At 37.5% G+C, this 11626-nt stretch overlaps 1 protein-coding gene across 9 annotated transcripts in view; it reads left to right on the top strand.

Moving 5' to 3' along the window:
• The window catches only part of LOC125237071 (irregular chiasm C-roughest protein-like), a 159751-nt gene that overhangs the window by 107084 nt on the left and 41041 nt on the right, over positions 1–11626 (top strand). Inside the window, exon 1 of one of the 9 annotated variants that reach the window (XM_048144022.1) lies at positions 1762–1833. The exons of the other annotated variants lie outside the window; for them this stretch is intronic. The gene's annotated coding sequence lies outside the window, so the exon portion shown is untranslated. Of the gene's footprint in view, positions 1–1761; positions 1834–11626 lie in introns of those variants that run through there. 9 annotated transcript variants of the gene reach the window in all.

Genomic DNA, 11626 nt, shown 5'->3' with positions numbered 1-11626 from the left:
TAATAAAACATTTATTTTTCATTTGTTAGTTTTGCACTTTGTTGGCGTAATTGATATACACATTGGTACCAAATTTCAGCTTTCTAGTGCTTACGGTTACTGAGATTATCCGCGGACGGACGGACGCACGGACGGACGGACAGACAGACATGGCGAAACTATAAGGGTTCCTAGACTTCCTAGTTGACTACGTAACCCTAAAAATAGGCAACAAATATTAGTAAATGAATTAATAGCGGACGTGGCAGGTCCAAAAGGAGATGGCAGGACGACCTTGACACCTTCATAATTAAAACCAGAAATAGCACAACAACAACGGGAGCTTTGGAAATAACGGGAAGCGGCCTTTGCCAGCAGTGACAGTTGACATACATAAACGGGCAAAAAATGGTAACAAAAGTTTTGAAAGACAACATGCTTAATAGGTACCAGATTGGTAAACTACTGACCTATCAAAATAACAACACTTCCCATTAATTAAGGGCGTAAGTAAAATTTATTTTTATCTTAATTATACTGCGGGCACAGTCATAATTGGGAATTCAATGTATCTATTTGATAAAAAGTGCTTTTGTATTGAATATTGACGCAATGAAATGAAATGAAAGATGAACTATCATAATTCATAAGGTACCTATACTGACGAAGCTACGATTTCAACGAAAATAAACGTCAACAAAAACCCAACTTAAACATACTCTTAAAATGTCGCGAGATTATTATTTGTTGACATTATCCTAATTTGAGGAGGAAATTTATGGTATCATAAACCCTATCATAGTTTCATGCTATTTTGTCATTTATTAGTTTTATTTCAAGTCCTTTTGTTTAGTATGTTTGTGTCAAGACAGATCTGATCCTAGTAAAATGGCATATCCATTCACTCCTATCCTTGTCTCCCAGGCCACGTGTTACATTATTCCAACGCCTCTTTTTATAATTATGCCCACTCCAATTATCATTCACATTCATTCGTTCCCGATTAGCATTCATTCATTCGTTCCCATGACTTTACAAGTGTGCAAAGGAAACGGCTAGTTCATATCTTTTTATTAAATGTTGGAATGTTTTGCATGTGTTGAGATGTCATTAGATATTAATAGATGGTGAGTTCATACATTTTTTTTGTGTGGGCATAAAGCATATTATAATTTCATCGGATATGATGTTCTTGTCGCTCCATAATGTTAGCAAAATTACGTTTATATTTGACATGAAGATGTTTTTGCGAATGACAGTCGATATGAGTGACGATGACAGAATCTAATTACTTAATTAAAAGTGACAGCTAGGTTGCCATGTGCGATGTTAATTCAATGAAATGATGATTAATTTTTTGCGATAAAGATTTAGCAGTGCCTACATGCCACAACTTTACTTCTCACGAAACTTCAAAATGCCATATGCAAACGTCGTACGATACACGTGCGAAAAGGTAATTCATTTAAAATACTCCCTTCAATGTTTTGCGCACTTGTATCGCTATCTACTATAATGATAATATTATTATCATAGGTCTACTGTAGAACAGTGTAGTACAGTGTAACACTGGTTTGAAAAATCATAGCTTTGCGTAGTTTAAGAGCTAGGTAAAAAAAATGGTTGATCTGTGTAAGGCGTCCCCCGATATTAATTAATTCATATTTTACTTCTTTTGTTGCAGATATGTCCCAACCACCAATACAAGCATGAAACCATGTAAATGACATGGCGCCCTTAAACCTGTGGACCGGAAGGACCGAAGCTGGCGACCGGAAGTCCTGTTGCTGTTACTGCTGGGCTGCAGTTATGGGCAACATGAGCAGAGGTTTGCGAGAGAGCCGACGGATCAGGGTTAGTTTATATATTAACTAGCGACCTGCCCCGGCGTCGCACGGGTACTATACCTACATGTAAACCTTCCTCTAGAATCACTCTATCTATTAAAAAAACCGCATCAAAATCCGTTGCGTAGTTTTAAAGATTTAAGCATACATAGGGACATAGGGACAGAGAAAGCGACTTTGTTTTATACTATGTAGTGATAGTGATAGTGATTTTCAGTTTATAAACTACTTCTAATCAAGAGTCAACCTATTGAAACCTAGGCCACTCTCTACAACCATGTCAAAATGACAAGCCGTAAGAGATTTCTTACAACCTGATTGATAACGTCACTATGACATAGTTCTATAGTGGCCTAGGGTTCCAATTGGCTGACTATACTCGTAGTGTTGCAGATATCTTAGGGAATTCCTAAACCTATCGACTCTGAATCGGCTCCGGCCATAGATTAAATATAAGGAGATCATACCATCCCATACATTAAAATGCGACCGCCTAAGAACGCGCCACTACACCACACATAGATGGCGCTACAAAAAAATGTCTTGTAGCTTTCGATTATACTTGTAAATTGCGTTAAGTGTCACTTTTGACATAGATTTATGGCAAGTGAAACTTAACGCCAATCTAAGGTGATACCGTTATTCAGATTCAGATTCAATAATTTATTTAATGGTAAAGACAGTTAGTATACATAAGTATTATATAAAATTCTAATAAGTGATGAGATTTAAAAAAAATGTAACTCTGGTTTACCACGAAATAGTCCCGCCTCAGCATAAATGCTGACCCAGGGGTCAGCGCTGATCTTCCGGCGAGACCAGTTCGTGGGCCACGAACGCAGCTGAACGACCTGCCCTTCTAAAACATCTGAACGCGGCCACAATTAGGAGGCGTTGTTCAGCGCCATCTAGAGTGCGGATAGGTGTACATTTTAAGATAATTAATAATGAAATGGCCGGTCAAGTGCCAATGACTTATACTTAACTTATACTTAACAATGTCGAACATTTCACTCGTATACAACATTATGACAATATCTTAAATAAGAAATATTAAGGTGCAAAGTACTCGATATTCGATGGGTTCTTTTTAAAGAAAATTTGCAAAAAAGTGTATAACATAATAATTTGGCACACGTCTCGCTTACAAAGTTTTTGGGTTTTAGTCCTAGTATTTTATTTCTCAATTTTCAATGTAAGTAATAAAAAGTACCTACAATCAGACGAAGCTATATCAATTCCATACTAATTAGTCCCCAAGCACTGTTGCTCCGAACTCATTAGTTTTATCGTTAATTGTGCCGATCATTTGGGATTAAAGTAGGTTTTTACGATTTTTTTATGTTCTGTCAGTTTTATGATCGGTCGTTGACCTTTCATCTGGTTTTAGATCTGTTTTGGTTTCTCCAAGATTTTGAATCTAATTTGAGTTACCATAAATCATAAGCTCTCATTGGTACGAGTTCGAAATTGAACCCGCGACCTCTAGATTAAAAAAGCAAGCTTTTACCACTAGGCTGCTTAAGACGCTACAGGTGAGCGAAAATGCTAAAATGGAAAGGAGCCCCCGTTTCAATTTGAGAATTTTAGTTAAATATACTAGTGTTATCAACTAGATTGAACGAAAAAAAATGTCCATTAAGAACAACTCAGTTAAAAGAAAACTGTTTCCTCCTTCAAAACTGAATCAATCGGAACGACATTTGAGAATCTGAATAACAATGAAATAATCTCTGTCGGACCGTTTAGTTTTTTTGGCTAATTGTTACCAATCTTGAGTATCACACCTTTTTTTGCGCCATAATGGAAAAGGCCGTTTTTAAAAAGAAAATCATTGGCTCTAAAAATCGTCTTTAAAAATAAAAATGTCAAAAAAATCAAAACGGTCTGACACAGATAAAAATAAAAATAATCTGTGTGGAAAATATCATTGCTCTATCTTCAAAAACCAGGGAGGAAATAGTCGAGTGTTTGTATGGAGAATTGACCCCTCCTGTATCGTCATAAAAGTACTAAATGTAAAGCCTTAGTGGACGCTCAGAGCGGAGCGTTGAGCGGGGCGTATAGCAGGGCGGGCGAGCGTGCTTCCACGCTATGCAGCGTCACTCAGGACACTTGTATGAGCTTCAATTGTTTGTTATGCACGCCGCACGCTCCCCGCTGCATGACCAATATAAACGTGCACTCAGACCTTACATTTACTCATCCACTTTTATTACGTCCATTTTACACTTATTAAGCTTCTGTGCAGTAATAAATTGTTTATGCCGTACGCTTCTCAACGGGTCAATTATTATATTTTTACGACTTAATATTCTTCATAAAATAACATGAAATAATAACAACGCATGTAGCAACTCGCTTCATTTTTAATCCCCGACGCAAAAACGACAGAGGTTTGACGTGTCTGTCTGTCTGTTTGTCGGTTTGTCTGTGTGTGTGTCTGTCTAGCAGCATCGTAGCTCCCGAACGGATGAACCGATTTGAATTTAGTTTTTTTTTTTTTTGTCTAGCGAAAGCTGAGTTAGTCGGGAGTGTTCTTAGCCATGTTTCATGAAAATCGGTCCACTATGTGTCGCGGTCGGGGGTTTTTTCCCCTCCCGACTAACTCAGCTATCAGACAAAAAAAAACGAAATCTAAATCGGATTCATCCGTTTTAGAGCTACAGTGCCACAGACAGACACACACACATAGACAGACAATTACGTCACAGTTATAACGCCCCGTCTTTTTTGCGTCGGGGATTTAAGAGTGTATTGTTTTGACGACCGGTCTGGCCTAGCGCGTAGTGACCCTGCCTGCTACGCCGCGGTCCCGGGTTCGAATCCCGGTTTGTAGGAGGTAGGGCATAGCGAATGATATTCCGCTTTGTGTGGTAGGGCACAGCACAGCGGATATCGTCTCGCTCGAATCTAGAGCAGAGCCCAACTGGGGTAGTACCTCCGCCTTACAGAAGACCGCAGCCAAATAGCACTAGACCCTACTCATAGTGTTGTGTTCCTGCCGGTGAGTAAGGCTGCCAGAGCTCAACGAGGGTGCGGTGTGCTGATGACGGGAGGACTTACGGAACTAACTTGTTCCGTCTATTGTCCTTTGAGTCGTCGGCAACCCGAACCCTCCTTAGAACTTGTACACTCCTTTTTGCTGTGTACTTAACACAGCAAAGGGAATGTACAAGTTTCTAATGGAGTGGCAACGCGCATGTGACACTGTTTGAGTTGCAGGCGTCCATAGGTTACAGTGACCGCTTTACATCAGGCGGGCCGTATGCTTGTTTGCCACCGACGTAGTATAAAAAAAAACCTCGAGGGGGCTGAAATCTTCTCGAGGCTGAGGCGTAGAGTTAAGAGCCGGCGTAGCTTTATTTGACGTTTCATTTCATTTCATTTCATAGTCTTATTTAGATCGCAAAATATCAATCAGGCAACCTTCAAATCAAGGGTGAACAGGCATTCTTCTGGGCGAGCTCACTCCATCGTAGGCCACGTCTTTGCCTTTGGCTTGTCTGTGGCCAAGAGTAAAGCCCATCCATAATAAAAAAAGTTTAAACCTAGTTGAGTAAAAAATTTGAACCGGGCTCTTTGCCTACAATATGGTAATTATTAATTTACTAGGTCATAAAAGTAGCATCCGTGATTATTACTAAGTAGGAGTTAGCTTGAGTATTTTCATAGGATTAGGTATGTGTTTACGACCCGCTAATGTGTAATAACATGGTAATAATAAGATTGTCGCCGTGATTATAGCGGTATCAAAATAGACATAAATAATAACCTCAACCACCAAAAATTAAAAATTTTGAAAAAACCCCCGACCGCGACATAGTGGACCGATTTTCATGAAAGCACGGCTAAGAACACTCTCGACTAACTCAGCTTTCAGACAAAAAAAAACTAAATCTAAATTGATTCATCCGTTCGGGAGCTACGATGCCACAGATAGACACACATACAGACAGACAGACAAACAGACAGACAGACACGTCAAACTTATGAACACCCCGTCATTTTTGCGTCGGTGGTTAAAAATAATCGTGAATCATTTTAAAGCTCTTTTCTTAGAATTGTTTTGCGTTCTAAATTCTAAAACAAAGAAATTCTTATAAAACAGAATATTTTCTATACTTATAACCGAGTTTACATTTTTGATGACCCCCTGATGCTGCCAACATACATAAATAATTCAGATATAATCAGAATAAATATTTAACATTATGTCAAACATATCAAAGAAATGCTCAGCAATTATGTGTTCTGAATATTCATTAGAAGATTAACTTGATATATATACATTAATTTGTGATATACAGTGTGTTACTAGCAAGATTCTTTAATATAAATAAATAAATATAATGGGGACACCTTACATAGATCCAACTTAGCCCCAAACTAAGCAAAGCTTGTATTATGGATGCTAAGCGACGATATACATACTTAAATAGATAAATACATACTTATTTACATAGAAAACATCCATGACTCGGGAACAAATATCTGTACTCATCACACAAATAAATGCCCTTACCGGGATTCGAACCCAGGACCGCGGCTTAGCAGGCAGGGTCACTACCGACTGAGCTTCAGACCGGTCGTCAACAAATAATCAAATAAAAAATATGTACTTAATTTAAGGAAATGTTTGCCATACTCTACCAGGGTCCATGAGGAACTATCTATTATTTTGTAACGACTTGTATTTATTTACCATGGTGCAATAAACGATTATGATTATGATTACGTGGTTTTTTTTATCCCCCGACGCAAAAACGACGGGCTTATGTGTATCGACTGCCTGTGGCATCGTAGCTCCGGAACAGAATTAGATTTAGTTTTTTTTGTTTGAAAACTGAATTAGTCGTGAGTGTTCTGAGCCATGTTTGAAAGAAATCGGTTTTAAAGTAGTGTAATCTTACTATGATTATTTAACTTAACCATGCCGTTAAATTAATCAATAACTAAAAATATTAACAGCTATGCAAAGATGCTGCAATAAGCTATGCAGATGATATGGTGCTGCTGAGCGCACTCTCCTTACGTGGTCTGGCAGAAGCTGATAAATCTGTGACGAGAGAAATACGCTCTTAGCCACGGTTTGTCATATAACGTTAAGAAAAGTGAGTGCATGGTCTTTCAAGTCAGAGGAAAAGAACTACCACCAGTACCGCCTATTAAGTTAAACGGAGTTTCTCTTAATAGAGTGGATCGTTTTAAATATCTTGGGCACATAGTAACCTCTGACTTGAAGGACGATGATGACATTGAGAAGAGAACGGAGAGCGTTGTGTGTTAGAGCGAATATGGTGGCCCGCAGATTTGTTAGGTTGCCCCATTGAGGTTAAAAAGACTCTTTTTTAGAGCATTTTGCACTACCTTTTACACTGCTAGTCTGTGGGCGTGCTATACGCAGAAACAATACAACGCTCTTCGTGATTCTAGTATAACAACGCCTTTAGGGTGTTGATGGGACTACCTCGTTTTTGTAGTGCATCGGGGATGTTCGCGGAGGCCAGGTGTAGATTGTTTCTACACTACAATGAGGAAACGCTGTACATCCCTGGTGCGCAGAGTGCGGGCTAGTTCCAGCAGCATCTTAAGGGCGTTGGCGGAGAGATTTGACTGCGAGTATCTGAACCATTGTCACATGATTCACATGCTGGTAGCAAAGTCCACCGGACTGTTGTAAATTTAATTAAGATAATTAAGTTAATTATTAATTATAATTTAGCTCTTAGTGTATTTTAATTTAATGTATTCTAATTTTAATTTTAATAATATAATTATGATCCTATGTTGGTCGCAAAATAAATAAATGAAATGAAATGAAAAATTAACGTTATAAAATTTCTATCAAAAAATTTGTTGCCAGCAATGTACAGCGCAGACAACCTCCTAAAATGGGGAATCAACCTGGGACAAAGTGACGCATATTGTGAATGTGGTGTTATACAAACAACGCAACATAAATGATGCAATGTTCCCTGTGTCCAGCTAAGTGCACTGCAGAAGACCTTATAAATGCTACCCCTTGAGGGGTTGAGGTGGCAAGATATTGGCAAAATATTATTTAGTTTATATAACTCATGATCCCTTCACACGATAAGAAGAAGAAACGCAGACTCTTGTCAAGGGCAATGGACAGTTCCTAAGTATTAGCGATGACAATGACAATTTTATTAAGAATTTTATTACGTACGTTGAATGTGCAGATTCCGGAAAAATAATTTTGCAGTTAAAAATAACTATGATTTTGCTGATATACGCAAATGAAATATTGCTAATCGATCATATTACTGATTTTAATAAATGTCCCCATGGTAGTAACACACTGTATACGTGTACATTAATTTGTGGTATAGATTCAATGCCTGTAAACCATAAATATTGGGAGTTAACAATCTTATTGCTGTCAGCGAGTTTTTGAGGAAAGAGTTTTAAGTTTTAAGATTACAGCGTTTTTATATCCCGAATAATTCCATGAATTAAAACAAAAACTAATATTTTAGTCCGTCAGTTACACTATCAAAGAATTTTAGACACGCATTTTTCTTTTTTCTCGTAAACGAAAAATGACGACGGTACAGTGCGTTGAAGTTTCGCGTGACGTCACGCCTAGGTACAATTTTTACTTAGAAGTGACGTCACAAGCCCCCCACTCCGAAACTTTGATGCTCTGTATCTTTGTATTTTTTCATTAATTAGAAAAAGCTAAAAATATGTAGGTATTCAGTATTTTTGGACGTATCTAACTGACGGACTAAGCAGAATGCCATTTTTTTTATGTAGTCTTCAACCCTATTAGGTTTTATAATATCTGGGCAACCGAGCTTCGCTCGGTTCTGTTTCGTATCCTTGACATGTGTCGCCATCTAGTTCAAAAATGAATAGTACCTACATCGAGCGAAAGAATTCTCAGCCTTAACAACACAACTACTCCACACGAGATGGCGCGCATTTCGCCACAAAAACTCAAATAGTGTATTTTCTATTCGTTTTAGCCTTGACTGTGTCGCCATCTAGTGTTTGCAATAAATAGTACTTACATCGACCGAAAGAATTCTGTCTTAACAGTACAACTACTGCACACGAGATGGCGCGCGAAGAAAACGCATGAAAACTCGAAAATTCGCGTTTTCCGGGACCTAAGGATAAGTTAGACCGATTTTTCACCCCCAAAACCCCCACATAACAAATTTCTGCGAAATCGTTAGAGCGGTTTCGAGATCGTCAGTGTAAATAAATATATATAAATAAATAAATAAATATACAAGAATTGCTCGTTTAAAAGTATAAGATAAAAGTGTGTTTAGTAAAACGTCCCACTATGTCAATTGGTAGCGACGAAATTTGAATACTTTATCAAATAATTAATTATGTCATACATAATTATGTCGTTCATAACACGGAAATATTCTTATTCTATTCCTACTGAAACGAATTCTAAGGAAGCAGTGGTTACTTTCCTATAAAAATAGGCCTATAATTCAAAGGAGCGTAATATTTAAGGCGGAGTCCATTGCTCATCCCGAAGTTAATAAATTTCCTCTACAATTACTTTTTAACTAACACACCTTATTGGTCGTTTAAAACTACGTTTAAATTAAACCCATTCTCACGCTTTAATTTCGGGTCGGTTCGAACTTTAGTTACGTCAAAAACTTACTGTAAGGATCGGAGAAGTCAGTGTCAAAAATGATTTTTTTTTAATATGCGCTACTTCACATTACTTCTCTGAAGTCTCGGAAGTTGAAATAGTACATTGTGCTTAGGTATATTAACTCCAGTACCCATAGGTTGCTTGGAAGAGATTGCTCTTAAGCGATAAGACCGCCTGTTGTTACCTCTGTTTAATTTATTTTTGTTTCTTGTGCATTACTTGTAAACTATGTGAGGTGTGCAATAAAGAGTATTGTATTGTATTGTATTGTGCAACAAGAGGAGGAATGTGAATATTACTAACGAGAGTAAGTTAAATCGCGACGGCTTGCCAGACTCTTGAGTTTGTAATATTCATTGAATATTTATTCCGAATTACACAAAACGTTTTTCTTCACACTCGCAATGTAAAAAATATGTGAATCGCTGTAAAAAAGTTAAGTGCAGTACTAGAAATTACATAACTCCCTTGGGAGAACGATTTTTCTATAACTCACGCTCCGCCTGCTTGCAATAGCACATTTTAATGTGTAAGGGTGATGAAAAGTCTTATTTTTAACGCACTTCCAATAAAATATACGATAATATTGTAACGAACTAAATTTTGACATCTGTTAGACGTATTTTAAAGTTTGAATCTGGGATACCCCATTTGCCAGAATTTCATTTGCCATAATTTTATTTGCCATCCTATTCAACAATCATAATATTGTTTCTCATAACATCTTATGCCATAATCATTGTTTACTATATTAATCTAGTGCCAGAAACTTTGTTTCCCATAAAGTCAGTTTCCATAATGTCATTTGTCAGAATCATCGAAATCCGTAATTACCACATTCCATACCATCATTTGTCATACAAATTAGCGTCCAGAAAAGTCAATTTCCATAATGTGCTTTGGCAGAATCGAAAACTACTATAATAGGTACTAGAAGGACTAGAGAATGAAACTGCTATCAGAAAGTAGGTTAGGTTAGGTTAGAACTGTGACCCCCTGGAAAATGAAACTGCTATCAGAAAGTAGGTTAGGTTAGGTTAGAACTGTGAACCTCTGGAAAAGGAAACTGCTTTGAAAAAGTAGGTTAGGTTAGGTTAGAACTGTGACCCCCGGAAAATGAAAATACTATCAGACAGTAGGTTAGGTTAGGTTAGAACTGCGACCCCCTGGAAAATGAAACTGCTATCAGAAAGTAGGTTAGGTTAGGTTAGAACTGTGACCCCTGGAGAATGAAACTGCTGGAAAAGTAGGTTAGGTTAGGTTAGAACTGTGACCCCTGGAAAATGAAACTGCTATCAGAAAGTAGGTTAGGTTAGGTAATAATATGGGCAACAATTAATATGGCAATAATTGCTTATGGCGTTTGAATATTCTATGAAACCATATTATTGCACTTAATAATATGGCTAACAAATAGTATGGCATTGTATGATTATGGAAGGTAATATTCGGATAAACAACGAGTATGTCATATGATTTTTATGGTAAACAAATCATTCGGGCAAATGAAATTCAGGCAAGTTAGATTCGGGCAAATGAATATTATGTTAAATGACTGTCGGGCAAACAATAGACAACCGCTAAGATTGCTAATGCTATGACCTTGCTCGATAAGAACCTACAGTAGAATTACCTTCCTTAATAATCTCTCTGTCTCATTGCTAGGAAAATGGTAGGAAAAATCATTTAAAATTTTGGAGTGAATTGCGAATATAAACACAAATAGACGCGGCGGCAAACTTTTTTTTTAATAAATGTGGATACTATGGGTTTTAAATACTTCATTCGATAGCGAAATGTAATGCATACTGACATTAATTATATGGAGAATGAACACAGCGCCTTTTAACAATAAAATTACGTACTAGAACCCTGTGACGTTTACGCTCGAGCAATATACAAACATATTCCAAAATAATTATTTTTAAAAACCGGGACTTAATCGCGTATAACTACATATTAAACTGACCTCCAACGTTTCAAGGACGGCGTTGTCCCCGTGGTCTCGGAGAAGACTGGCTTGAAATGACATCAATACCTTCTGACAGCCGCGCGAGTTTTTCGAACTACCCGCACTTGGTTTTGATTATCAACTTGAACTGTTTGCGCACTAGGGATGTTACTCTGTCGACATACAACACTGACG

This window comes from Leguminivora glycinivorella, chromosome 20 (genome assembly GCF_023078275.1).
Source record: "Leguminivora glycinivorella isolate SPB_JAAS2020 chromosome 20, LegGlyc_1.1, whole genome shotgun sequence".
In the NCBI taxonomy this organism is placed as follows: Eukaryota; Metazoa; Arthropoda; class Insecta; order Lepidoptera; family Tortricidae; genus Leguminivora; species Leguminivora glycinivorella.
The sequence above is the reverse complement of the archived record's forward strand: the minus strand, read 5'-3'. Positions and strand labels throughout refer to the sequence as shown.